The following is a 13184-nucleotide window of genomic DNA, read 5'->3' as shown; positions in this document are numbered from 1 at the left end:
CTGATGCATCCAACTATGGCAGAGTCATCAGAAAACTTCTGAAGATGACAAGACTCGGTGCAGTACTAATTATCCACACTAATTTGCCCCAAGTCAGAAAACACCTCCTCCTCTGTAATCTCTAAACAATCCATGAAGTTGCGCCGCTTTGCCTTACTCAGTGTCTGTCTCCTAAGTAAATACAGATGGAAAAATCTCATTTAAGATCATCCATATCTCTTTTAGCTCCACACATGGCTTACCATTTTGATCTTCCAGAGGTCCTATTTTGTGCCTGGCAATCACTTTGTTCTTAACCTTTACCTGACTGCAGGGGCAACCTCATGCCTCCTTTTAGCCCTTCTGATTTCTTTCTTACACATTCTCTTGTATTTGTTATGCTCCATCCCAAACATTTCTTGAAAACCGTCTTCCTACACCTGTTATCTTTATCCTTTTTATCTGACAGGCATATACAAGCTTTCTGCTCTCAAAATTTATCTTATGAAGGTTCCCATTTCCAAGTACACCTCTGCCGGAAAACAGCCTATCCCAATTCACAGTTGCCAGATCATTTCTAATACCATCAAAATTAGCTAGCACAAGAGGGCACGGTTTTAAGGTGCTTGGAAGTAGGTACAGACGAGATGTCAGGGGTAAATTTTTTACGCAGTGTTGAATGCGTCGAATGGGCTGCCGGCGACGGAGGTAGAGGTAGATACAATAGGGTCTTTTAAGAAATTCCTGGACAGGTACATGAAGCTCAGAAAAATAGAGGGCTATGGGTAACCCTAGGTAATTTCTAAGGTAATGGCATGTTTGGCACAGCTTTCTGGACCGAAGGGCCTGTATCGTGCTGCAGGTTTTCTATATTTCTATGAACCTTAAAACAGTGTCCTCTCATGTTAGCCATTTCAGCCCTGGGAAAAAGCCTCTGACTATCCACACAATCAACACCTCTCATTATCTTATACACCTCTATCAGGTCACCTCTCATCCTGTCACTCCAAGGAGAAAAGGCCGAATTCACTCAACCTATACTCATAAGGCATGCTCTCCAATCCAGACAACATCCTTGTAAATCTCCTCTACACCCTTTCTGTGGTTTCCACATCCTTCCTATAGTGAGGTGACCAGAACTGAGCACAGTACTCAAAGTGGTGTCTCACCAGGGTCAATATAGCTGCAACCTTACCTCTCGGCTCCTAAACTCAGTCCCACAATTGATGAAGGCCAATGTACCATATGCATCTTAACCACAGAGTCAACCTGTGCAGCAGCTTTGAGTGTCCTATGGACTCGGACCCCAAGATCCCTCTGATCCTCAACACTGCCAAGAGTCTTACTATTAATACCATATTCTGCCATCATATTTGACCTACCAAAATGAACTACCTCACATTCATCTGGTTTGAACTCCATCTGCCACTTCTCAGGCCAGTTTTGCATCCTATCAATGTCCCATTATATCCTCTGTCAGGCATCCAAACTTTGTGTCATCAGCAAACTTACTAACCCATCCCTCCACTTCCTCATCTAGGTTGTTTTTAAAAATCACGAAGAGTAAGGGTCCCAGAACAGATCCCTAATGCACTCCACTGGTGACCGATCTCCATGCAGAATATGACCCGTCTACAACCACTCTTTGCCTTCTGTCGGCAAGCCAGTTCTGGATCCACAAAGCAATGTTCCTTTAGATCCCATGCCTCCTTACTTTCTCAATAAGCCTTGCATGGGGTACCTTATCAAATGCCTTGCTGAAATCCATATACACTACATCTACTGCTCTTCCTTCATCAATGTGTTATGTCATATCCCCAAAAAATTCATCAGGGTGCTAAGACATGACCTGCCTTTGACAAAACCATGCTGAATATTCCTAATCATATTATGCCTCTCCAAATGCTCATAAATCCTGCCTCTCAGGATCTTCTACCAATTTACCAGTCACTGAAGTAAGACTCACTGGTCTGTAATTTCCTGGGCTATCTCTACTCACTTTCTTGAATAAAGGAACAACATCCACAATCCTCCAATCCTCCGGAACTTCTCCTGCCCTCACCTTTCACAGTAGCCTGTGGTACATCTGGTCTGGTCCCAGTGACTTATCCAACTTGATGCTTTCCAAATCATCTTCCTTAATATCTACATGCTGAAGCTTTTCAGTCTGCTGTAAGTCATCCCTACAATCGTCAAGATCCTTTACCATAGTGAATACTCTCTGCTATCTCCTCTACTTCCATACACTTCTTTGCACTGTCACACTTGATTGGTCTTATTCTCTCCAGTCGAATCCTCTTGCCCTTCACATACTTGCAGAATGCCTTAATTCTGTCCACCAAGGCCTTCTCATGGCCCCTTCCGGCTCTCCTAATTTCATTCTCAAGCTCCTTCCTGCTAGCCTTATAATCTTCTAGATCTCTATCATTACCTAGTTTTTTGAACCTTTCATAAGCTTTTCTTCTATTCTTGACTAGATTTACAACAATCTTTGTACACCATGGTTCCTGTATCCTACCATCCTTTCCCTGTCTCACTGGAACGTACCTATGCAGAACTCCACGCAAATATCCCCTTAACATCTGCCATATTTCTTCTGTACATTTCTCTGAGAAAATCTGTTCCCAATTTATGTTTCCAAGTTGCCTGATAGCCTCATATTTCCCCTTACTCAAGCTATGAAGTTATGCTTCTCCCTCTCAAATTGCACTGTGAGTTTAAACATATTATGATCCCTGCGTCCTAGGGATCACTTTACGTTAAGCTCCCTAATAAAATCTGGGTTATTTCACAACATCCATTCTAAGATAGCCTTTTCCTGAGTAGGCTCAAGCATGAGCTGCTCTAAAAAGCCATCTTTTAGGCATTCAACAAATTCCCTCTCTTGCAATCCAACACCAACCTGATCCTCACAATTGTGTCATTACCTGTATTACATGCATATTCCAGCCCCCTCTGCAATCTTAACCCCACATCTTGGTTACTATTTGGAGGCCTATTATGAGTCTCCTAAAGCTTTTTTTACCTTTGCAGTTTCCTAACTCCACCTGTAAAGATTCAATGTTCTGAATATTCTATTCCTGGCTCTTGGTGGGGTCAGGATTTGGATATGATATAGCACTGTAAAACCTGCATATGTTGATGTCAGTGAGTTGCGGACCAGTCTGCACACTCTCCATTCACTACATATTCTTCAGGGTCTTGAGATTTCTGCTGGACCTCTTGCTACGGCTGTAACGCCTTTTTTTTTACAAGAGAGTGGAACTTCAAGTCAAGGATGTCTTACATTTGTAGTATTTTAAATGCATCCACACCAAACTATTATTACATTATGGAAATAGTTTTGGTAACATTGTGGTGGCCATTACAGAGAGTTGGATGGCTCAGGGACAGGAATGGTTACTTCAAGTGCCGGGTTTTAGGTGCTTCAGAAAGGACAGGGAGGGAGGCAAAAGAGGTGGGTGTGTGGCACTGTAGATCAGAGATAGTGTCACAGCTGCAGAGAAGGTGGACGTCATGGAAGGATTGTCTACGGAGTCTCTGTGGGTGGAAGTTAGGAACAGGAGGGGGTCAATAACTTTACTGGGTGTTTTTTATAGGCCGCCCAATAGTAACAGGGATATTGAGGAACAGATAGGGAAACAGATCCTGGAAAGGTGTAATAATAAGAGTTGTCGTGGTGGGAGATTTTAATTTCCCAAATATCGATTGACATCTCCCTAGAGCAGGGGCTTTAAGATGGGGTGGAGTTTATTAGGTGTGTTCAGGAAGGTTTCTTAGCCTACAAGAGGAGAGACTGTACTTGATTTGGTATTGGGAAATGAACCCGGTCAGGTATCAGATTGCTCAGTGGGAGAGCATTATGGAGATAGTAATCACAATTCTATCTCCTTTACAATAGCATTGGAGAGAGACAGAAACATACAAGTTAGGAAAACGTTTAAATTGGAATGAGGGGAATTATGAGGCTATCAGGCAGGAACTTGTAAGCTTAAAATTGGGAACAGATGTTCTCAGGAAAAAGTACGGAAGAAATGTGGCAAATGTTCAGGGGATATTTGTGTGGAGTTCTGCACAGCTACATTCCAATGACACAGCGAAATTATGGTAGGTACAGGAACCATGGTGTACAAAGGCTTTAATAAATCTAGTCAAGAAGAAATGCTTACAAAAGGTTCAGAGAGGTAAGTAATGTTAGAGATCTAGAAGATTATAAGGCTAACAGGAAGGAGATTAAGAAGGAAATTAGGAGAGACAGAAGGGGCCATGAGAAGGACTTGGCGGGCAGAATTAAGGAAAACCTCAAGGCATTCTACAAGTATGTGAAGAGCAAAAGGATAAGAAGGGAAAGAATAGGACCTATCAAGTGTGACAGTGGGAAAGTGTGTATGGAACCGGAGGAAATAGCAAAGGTACCTTTTACTTCAGTATTCACTATGGAAAAGGATCTTGGTGATTGTAGTGATGACTTGCAGCAGACTGAAAAGCTTGAGCATGTAGATATTAAGAAAGAGGATGTGCTGGAACTTTTGGAAAGCATCAAGTTGGATAAGTCGCTGGGACCAGATAAGATGTATCCCAGGCTACTGTGGGAGGTGAGGGAGGAGATTGCTGAGCCTCTGGCGAAGACCTTTGCATCATTAATGGGGATGGGAGAGGTTCTGGAGGTTTGGAGGGTTGCAGATGTTGTTCCTGTATTTATGAAAGGGAGTAGAGATAGCCCAGGAAATTATAGACCAGTGAGTAGTTCAGTACTACTTCAGTAGTTAGTAAGTTGATGGAGAAGATTCTGAGAGGCAGGATTTATTAACATTTGGAGAGGTATAATATTAATAAGAATAATCAGCATGGCTTTGTCAAGGGCAGGTCGTGCCTTACAAGCCTCATTGAATTTTTTGAGGATGTGACATAACACATTGATGAAGGAAGAGCAGTAGATGTACTGTATTTGTAAGACATTTGATAAGGTACCCCGTGCAAGGTTTATTGAGAAAGTAAGGAGGCATGGGATCCAAGGGGACATTGCTTTGTGGATCCATAACTGGTTTGCCCACAGAAGGCAGAGTGGTTGTAGATGGATCATATTCTGCATGGAGGTCGGTGCCCAGTGGTGTGCCTCAGGGATCTGTTCTGGAACCCTTATGGCCAATTTATACTTGTGCATCAAATTGACGCCGTAGGTTACGGTGTGGCCACGTACCCTACGCTGTACTCTACCCCGTAGCCTGACGTGCACCTCCCCAAAAAGGTAATGACACGTCGCGGCAACGCAAACTGCAACAACTGTGATTGGTCCGCTAGGCAGCATCGCATTTTCTCCTACGCAGCAATAGCTTCCCACTGAGTGACTGAAGAGCAGGGAAGGAACGCTGGCTGCAATGCTTTCCATAAAGCTTTACAGACATCCAAAATTATGAAGGACCCTGTGCTTGATGCCAGTTTGTAGCTAGCTGCTACAGCCTGTTGCCTTCCACCTGAAGCTAAAACTCGAATGGTGATTGCCAGTCTCTGAGTATACTGTACGTACACTGATGCGAAATAAATGGATGGAGACGATGAACCAAATCGTCAAATCTACTTGACAACATCCGAAAATATCTGAAATGCATTTCCTCGTCCATGTCTCTCAGTGGCTGGACAAGCACAGAAAATTCACATAAAAATTGCTGGTGAACGCAGTAGGCCAGGCAGCATCTATAAGAAGAAGTATGCTCGACATTTCGGGCTGAGACCCTTCTCGGCCCGAAACGTCGACTGTACCTCTTCCTATATATGCTGCCTGGCCTACTGCGTTCACCAGCAATTTTTATGTGTGTTGCTTGAAATTCCAGCATCTGCAGATTTCCTTGTGTTTGCGACAGAAAATTCACCCTCATTCAGTTTCAGTTGCCATTGTTTGAAGTTTGAGTTTCTTTGTGTTGAGTTTCAACATGAAGAAACTCCACACAATGGCATAAAAACCCCACCGCCAACTAGCGTTTTGAAGGTGAATTGCAGAGCGACGCAGACACACCAACGCACAAGTATAAATCAGCCTTTACTCTTCGTGATTTTTATAAATGACCTGGATGAGGAAGTGCAGGGTTGTCAGAAGTTACAAGATAGGATGCAAGACTGGGCTGAGGTGTGGCAGATGGAGTTCAACCCAAATAAGTGTGAGGTGGTTCAGTTGCTAAGACTCTTGACAGTGTGGGGGATCAGAGGGATCTTGGGGTCTGAGTCCATAGAACAAATAAAGCAGCTGCACAGGTTGACTCTGTGGTTAAGACGGCATATGGTGCACTGGCCTTCATCAATCATGGGATTGAGTTTAAGAGCTGAGAGGTAATGTTGCAGCTACATAGGAGCTTGGTCAGACCCCACTTACAAGTACTGTGCTCAGTTCTGGTCGCCTCACTACAGAAAGGATGCAGAGGAGATTTACAAGGATGTCGCCTGGATTGGGTAGCATGCCTTATGAAAACAGGTTGAGTGAACTTGGCCTTTTCTCCTTGGAGCGATGGAGGATGACAGGTGACCTGACAGAGGTGCATATAATGATGAGAGGCATTGATCATGTGGATATCAGAGGCTTTTTCCCAGGGTTGAAATGGTTGCCACAAGAAGACACAGGTTTCAGGTGCTGGGGAGTAGGTACAGAGGAGATGTCAGGGGTAAGTTTTTTACGCAGAGAGTGGTGAGTATGTGGAATGGGTTGCCGGCAAAGGAGGTGGAGACAGATACGATAGGGTCTTTAAGAGGCTTTTGGATAGTTACATGGAGCATAGAAAAATAGAGGGCTATGGGTAAGCCTAGTAATTTCTAAGGTATGTAGGGACATGTTCGGCACAACTTTATAACCATATAACAATTACAGCAAGGAAACAGGCCATCTCGGCCCTTTTAGTCCGTGCCGAACTCTTATTCTCACCTAGTCCCACCCACCTGCACTCAGTCCATAACCCTCCATTCCTTTCCTGTCCATATATCTATCCAATTTAACTTTAAACGACAATATCGAACCTGCCTCAACCACTTCTGCTGGAAACTCGTTCCACACAGCTACCACTCTCTGAGTAAAGAAGCTCCCCCTCATATTACCTCTAAACTTTTGCCCTTTAGCTCTCAACTCATGTCCTCTTGTTCGAATCTCCCCCTCAACTCAATGTTCGACTCAATGGAAAAAGCCTATCCACGTCAACTCTATCTATCCCCCTCATAATTTTAAACACGTCTATCAAGTCCCCCCATCAACCTTCTACGTTCCAAAGGATAAAGACTTAACTTGTTCAACCTTTCTCTGTAACTTAGGAGATGAAACCCAAGCAACATTTTAGTAAACCTCCTCTGTACTCTCTCAACATACATCAAAGTTGCTGGTGAACGCAGCAGGCCAGGCAGCATCTATAGGAAGAGGCGCAGTCGACGTTTCAGGCCAAGACCCTTCGTCAGGACTAACTGAAGGAAGAGTGAGTAAGGGATTTGAAAGCTGGAGGGGGAGGGGGAGATGCAAAATGATAGGAGAAGACAGGAGGGGGAGGGATGGAGCCGAGAGCTGGACAGGTGATAGGCAGAAGGGGATACGAGAGGATCATGGGACAGGAGGTCCGGGAAGAAAGACGGGGGGGGGGGGTGACCCAGAGGATGGGCAAGAGGTATATTCAGAGGGACAGAGGGAGAAAAAGGAGAGTGAGAGAAAGAATGTGTGCATTAAAAAGAGTAACAGATGGGGTACGAGGGGGAGGTGGGGCCTAGCGGAAGTTAGAGAAGTCAATGTTCATGCCATCAAGTTGGAGGCTACCCAGACGGAATATAAGGTGTTGTTCCTCCAACCTGAGTGTGGCTTCATCTTTACAGTAGAGGAGGCCGTGGATAGACATGTCAGAATGGGAATGGGATGTGGAATTAAAATGTGTGGCCACTGGGAGATCCTGCTTTCTCTGGCGGACAGAGCGTAGATGTTCAGCAAAGCGGTCTGTACTCTCTCAATTTTATTGACATCTTTCCTATAATTTGGTGACCAGAACTGTACACAATACTCCAAATTTGGTCTTACCAATCCTTTATATAATTTCAACATTACATCCCAACTTTGTAGGCTGAAGGGCCTGTATTGTGCTGTAGGTTTTCTATGTTTCTATGTTGCCATCTGTATCATATAACCAATCCTTTCCACATTCTTTTTCCTCCTCAACTCAACCTCTTCTGACCAAACTGCAGATGCTTTTAGTCTGTACATATTGTTCTGACCAAGGCCAATGCAAACGTAAAATATTTTCCCACCTCTTGTCAATTCATCAACTTTTCCTATAGGATGTCAGTTTAGTTTGTTGCTAGCCATACTGGAAGCAATCAATGCAGGATTACATGTGTAACGTCTTAGGAAAGGTTTCACTGCTAATGTAACAGGTTCTCTATTGCAGCAGTGTTTGGATTACGACTAGAGATATGGAGGCTTTGGAATGTGCGGCATCCCATGAGGGGAGTGTTTTTCTTTCTGTGCGTCCAAGAGGAAAGGATTCACGGGCTTTTATCTGGCAGAAGATGGAGAGAGAAGATGCCAGAATGGAGAGGTCATAGACTGCAGGACTGAGTGGATGTGAAATGGGGTCGGGAGTCAAGGACACCCAGGGGAAATCAATGGAGAGCGAACGGACAGTAAAACCGTGAGCTCCAACTTGCGCACATTAGACTGTTTCATTAAAATGGCCCTTTTCTTTTTGTTTTTCTCTACTCACCCTTTAGTCAAATTAAGAATAATATAGCTCAATCGTTTAATTGCATATGGTATACCCTCTGATATTTCAATGCACTGATTTGTAAAAGGGGAACACATTATGTAGCATCCACACAAATGAAATTTCATAAGTTTGGTGGGTCAGAGACTGTCTTCCTCTAGACTTAACACCGCCGGCCGAATCTGAGGGTTACAATTGTGGGGGTATCTTTCTGGAATTGATTCCGTTGGAGTGTGATTGCCCTGAGCACTGAACCAGTGGGTTGTGTGGTTTAAGTCTGTGCTACTATGGATGCTGCTGGTGTGGAGCGGTGGTGCGCATCCAAGGGGTTACTGGTAACTAACGTGTGTGTGTTTAGTGGGGTAGATATTCATACTCCGGAAGAATTGTTAATTCACCTGTTAAGTACTGCTAAAGTTGTTGGCAAAGTTATGATGGAAGTTTGATAAAATGGCAGTCAGACCTCGTTTTACTGCAGAATAGCACTGACCTAACGGCAATGGAGCTGTCTGGTACTATCCATGGTCCAGGTGAGGGGGGCCATGGGCAGTTCATATGTTCCAGAAGAAGGAGAGAGTCAAGTCTCCCGTAGCTACGGGCAGAGATTTCAAAGAAAAGGTTCTCCTGTTTCTGAAGAGTGAGGGGGAAGGCGTGATCAGATTTAGAATGTCTAATTAGTCCACGCCCCCTAGGGAAGAGTGAGAATTCTGAGTTAGTATCCGCCCTTAACCCTCCGGCGAATAAATGGAAAAATGCTCAGGTCCAATGTCTCAGCTATGGCAGGCTCCACATATTCTTTGGAATAATACCCCACCCCTAAAGGGGAGGAGGAGTATGAAACTTGGGCAGAGCAGACCTCTCAGTTGCTAGATGAGTGACAGTACTCTGATGATGTAAAGCAACAGAGATTCGTCGAAAGTTTGAATGGGCAGGCTATTGACGTGGGGAGAGCCGTGAAGTCCCGGTACCCCTGGCCAAGGCTGCTGCTTACATGGGAGTACTGCAAAATGCATTTGGCACGACAGGGAGCTCATGTATCAGGAGAAGGGGGAGAAGCTTTCTGCCTACATTTTTTGGCCAGAGAGGCAGATAAATTGCTTGTGGAGCAGAGGGGGTCATTCAGGCAGCTGAGGTAGATTAGTTAAGGATGGACCAAGTAGCAAAGGACACCCAGTCCCAAGATCTGATCGCTTGGGGTCTCCAACTGACCGTAACACACACCCCTTTCCTCATTTGTTGAGCTGATCAGAGAGGTACGCGAGGAGAAAAATGCATCAGAGGCGCAGCAAGGCTCTGTCAGCAAGGTACCGTCCTTGATAGTGGCCCCCTGCAGTGAAGTGGCCATGGACAACCTGCCCCGGGGAGTACTAGAGGAGATTGTGGCAGAGTTGAGAACTGAGATGTCCCGGTTGCTATCAGCAGGGGTGACCCCTCCCCCATATGATGGAGCTGATAGGGAGGTGGAAGCTCTAAGGGTATGGACTATGCAGAAGGCTTTTAGCAGTCAGTGTCATGCGAGAAGCGGAGTGGCCGGTATTGTCTGTTATAACTGCAGTGAAGAGAGACACTTCAAGCAGGAGTGTGAACAGGAAACGCTTTGGAGAGTGAGGCCGAACTGCAGAAGCCCTCAGTTGCACAGGCGAGCAGGATGGCAGTGATTGTCAGGAATACTACAAAGAGGGAGGTCACCTTCAAGTGGGGGATGCCCCTGGCGCATTTGTTCCCGGTGATGGTAATTTATAGTGTCCCTGTGAGACAAGCTGGGGAGAAACTATTGGAGTAGGGGGAAAAGTTGTCCACTGAGTCATTCGACTTCGGGATTCACCCGGTTCCTGCGGGATGGAAGAGGAGGTTGGTAGAAAAGATGTTGATGTGGGTTTTTCCACCAGCCTGCATCCCACTATCCGGGTGACCCAGGACACCCCGTTTAAGGAGAGGTCACAGCCACTGGCCCCTGCAGAGGTGGAAGACATTCAGCAGCATTATGAGAGAAAACTGGCAGGGAACATAAAAACGGACTGTAAAAGCTTTTATAGATATGTAAAAAGGAAAAGACTGGTAAAGACAAATGTAGGTCCCCTGCAGACAGAAACAGGTGAATTGATTATGGGGAGCAAGGACATGGCAGACCAATTGAATAATCACTTTGGTCTGTCTTCACTAAGGAGGACATAAATAATCTTCCGGAAATAGTAGGGGACAGAGGGTCCAGTGAGATGGAGGAACTGAGTGAAATACATGTTAGTAGGGAAGTGGTGTTAGGTAAATTGAAGGGATTAAAGACAGATAAATCCCCCGGGCCAGATGGTCTGCATCCCAGAGTGCTTAAGGAAGTAGCCCAAGAAATAATGGATGCATTAGTGATAATTTTTCAAATCTCGTTAGATTCTGGACTAGTTCCTGAGGATTGGAGGGTGGCTAATGTAACCCCACTTTTTAAAAAAGGATGGAGAGAGAAACCAGGGAATTATAGACCGGTTAGCCTAACGTCGGTGGTGGGGAAACTGCTGGAGTCAGTTATCAAAGATGTGATAACAGCACATTTGGAAAGCGGTGAAATCATTGGACAAAGTCAGCATGGATTTGTGAAAGGAAAATCATGTCTGACGAATCTCATAGAATTTTTTGAGGATGTAACTAGTAGAGTGGATAGGGGAGAACCAGTGGATGTGGTATATTTTGATTTTCAAAAGGCTTTTGACAATTGTCCCACACAGGAGATTAGTGTGCAAACTTAAAGCACATGGTATTGGGGGTAAGGTATTGGTGTGGGTGGAGAATTGGTTAGCAGACAGGAAGCAAAGCGTGGGAATAAACGGGACCTTTTCAGAATGGCAGGCAGTGACTAGTGGGGTACCGCAAGGCTCAGTGCTGGGACCCCAGTTGTTTACAACATATATTAATGACTTGGATGAGGGAATTAAATGCAGCATCTCCAAGTTTGCGGATGACACGAAGCTGGGCGACAGTGTTAGCTGTGAGGAGGATGCTAAAAGGATGCAGGGTGACTTGGATAGGTTGGATGAGTGGGCAAATTCATGGCAGATGCAATTTAATGTGGATAAATGTGAAGTTATCCACTTTGGTGGCAAAAATAGGAAAATAGATTATTATCTGAATGGTGGCCAATTAGGAAAAGGGGAGGTGCAACAAGACCTGGGTGTCATTATACACCAGTCATTGAAAGTGGGCATGCACATACAGCAGACGGTGAAAAAGGCAAATGGTATGCTGGCATTTATAGCAAGAGGATTCGAGTACAGGAGCAGGGAGGTACTACTGCAGTTGTACAAGGCCTTGGTGAGACCTCACCTGGAGTATTGTGTGCAGTTTTGGTCCCCTAATCTGAGGAAAGACATCCTTGCCATAGAGGGAGTACAAAGAAGGTTCACCAAATTGATTCCTGGGATGGCAGGACTTTCATATGAAGAAAGACTGGATGAATTGGGCTTGTACTCGTTGGAATTTAGAAGATTGAGGGGGGATCTGATTGAAACGTATAAAATCCTAAAGGGATTGGACAGGCTAGATGCAGGAAGATTGTTCCCGATGTTGGGGAAGTCCAGAACGAGGGGTCACAGTTTGAGGAAAAAGGAGAAGCCTTCTAGGAATTTAGGAGATTAGGAAAAACTTCTTCACACAGAGAGTAGTGAATCTGTGTAATTCTCTGCCACAGGAAACAGTTGAGGCCAGTTCATTGGCTATATTTAAGAGGGAGTTAGATATGGCCCTTGTGGCTACGGGGATCAGGGGGTATGGAGGGAAGGCTGGTGCAGGGTTCTGAGTTGGATGATCAGCCATGATCATAATAAATGGCGGTGCAGGCTCGAAGGGCCAAATGGCCTACTCCTGCACCTATTTTCTATGTTTCTATGTTTCTATTTGTGTAAGTTGAAGGAAGCTGGGATCATCACCGAGTCCCGAAGCCCCTCGGCATCCCCAATAGTAGTAGCACGGAAGAAGAATGACAAGGTACGGATGTGTGTGGACTGTAACACCCTGACCAGTATATGGTCCTGAGTATTGAAGACGCGCTGGCCTGTCTGAGTGGTGCAAAGTGGTTCAGTGTGCTGGACTCGAGGAGTGGATATTACCAGTTTCCCATTAGTGAGGCTGACAAAGGAGAGATGGCATTTATATGTCCACTGGGATTTTTCCAGTTTAAAAGGATGCCCCAAGGCATATCGAGAACCCAGGCAACCTTCCAGTGGGTGATGGAGAAGACGGTGGGAAATATGAATTTACTTGAGGTATTGGATGACCTGTTCTGGGTCCACCTTGGAGGAACATGAAGCAAGGCTACTGAAGGTGCTGGGCCGCCTGAAAGCTGGAGGGTTAGAACAGAGTGGTTGTAGACAGTAGGACTGAGTGGAAGTGGAATGGGGTCCGGCATCAATGACGCGCGGGGGAAATTGTTGAAGAACAAACAGACGGGAAAATCGTGCATATTAAGACTGTTTAATTAAAATGGGCCTTTTTCTTTTCATT

The 13184-nt window shown here is 45.0% G+C and overlaps 1 protein-coding gene across 1 annotated transcript in view; it reads right to left on the bottom strand.

Moving 5' to 3' along the window:
• The window catches only part of LOC134341089 (histone-lysine N-methyltransferase 2A-like), a 272129-nt gene that overhangs the window by 40958 nt on the left and 217987 nt on the right, over window positions 1-13184 (bottom strand). The window lies entirely within an intron of this gene.

This window comes from Mobula hypostoma, chromosome Y (assembly GCF_963921235.1).
Source record: "Mobula hypostoma chromosome Y, sMobHyp1.1, whole genome shotgun sequence".
Lineage (NCBI taxonomy): Eukaryota > Metazoa > Chordata > Chondrichthyes > Myliobatiformes > Myliobatidae > Mobula > Mobula hypostoma.
The sequence above is the reverse complement of the archived record's forward strand: the minus strand, read 5'-3'. Positions and strand labels throughout refer to the sequence as shown.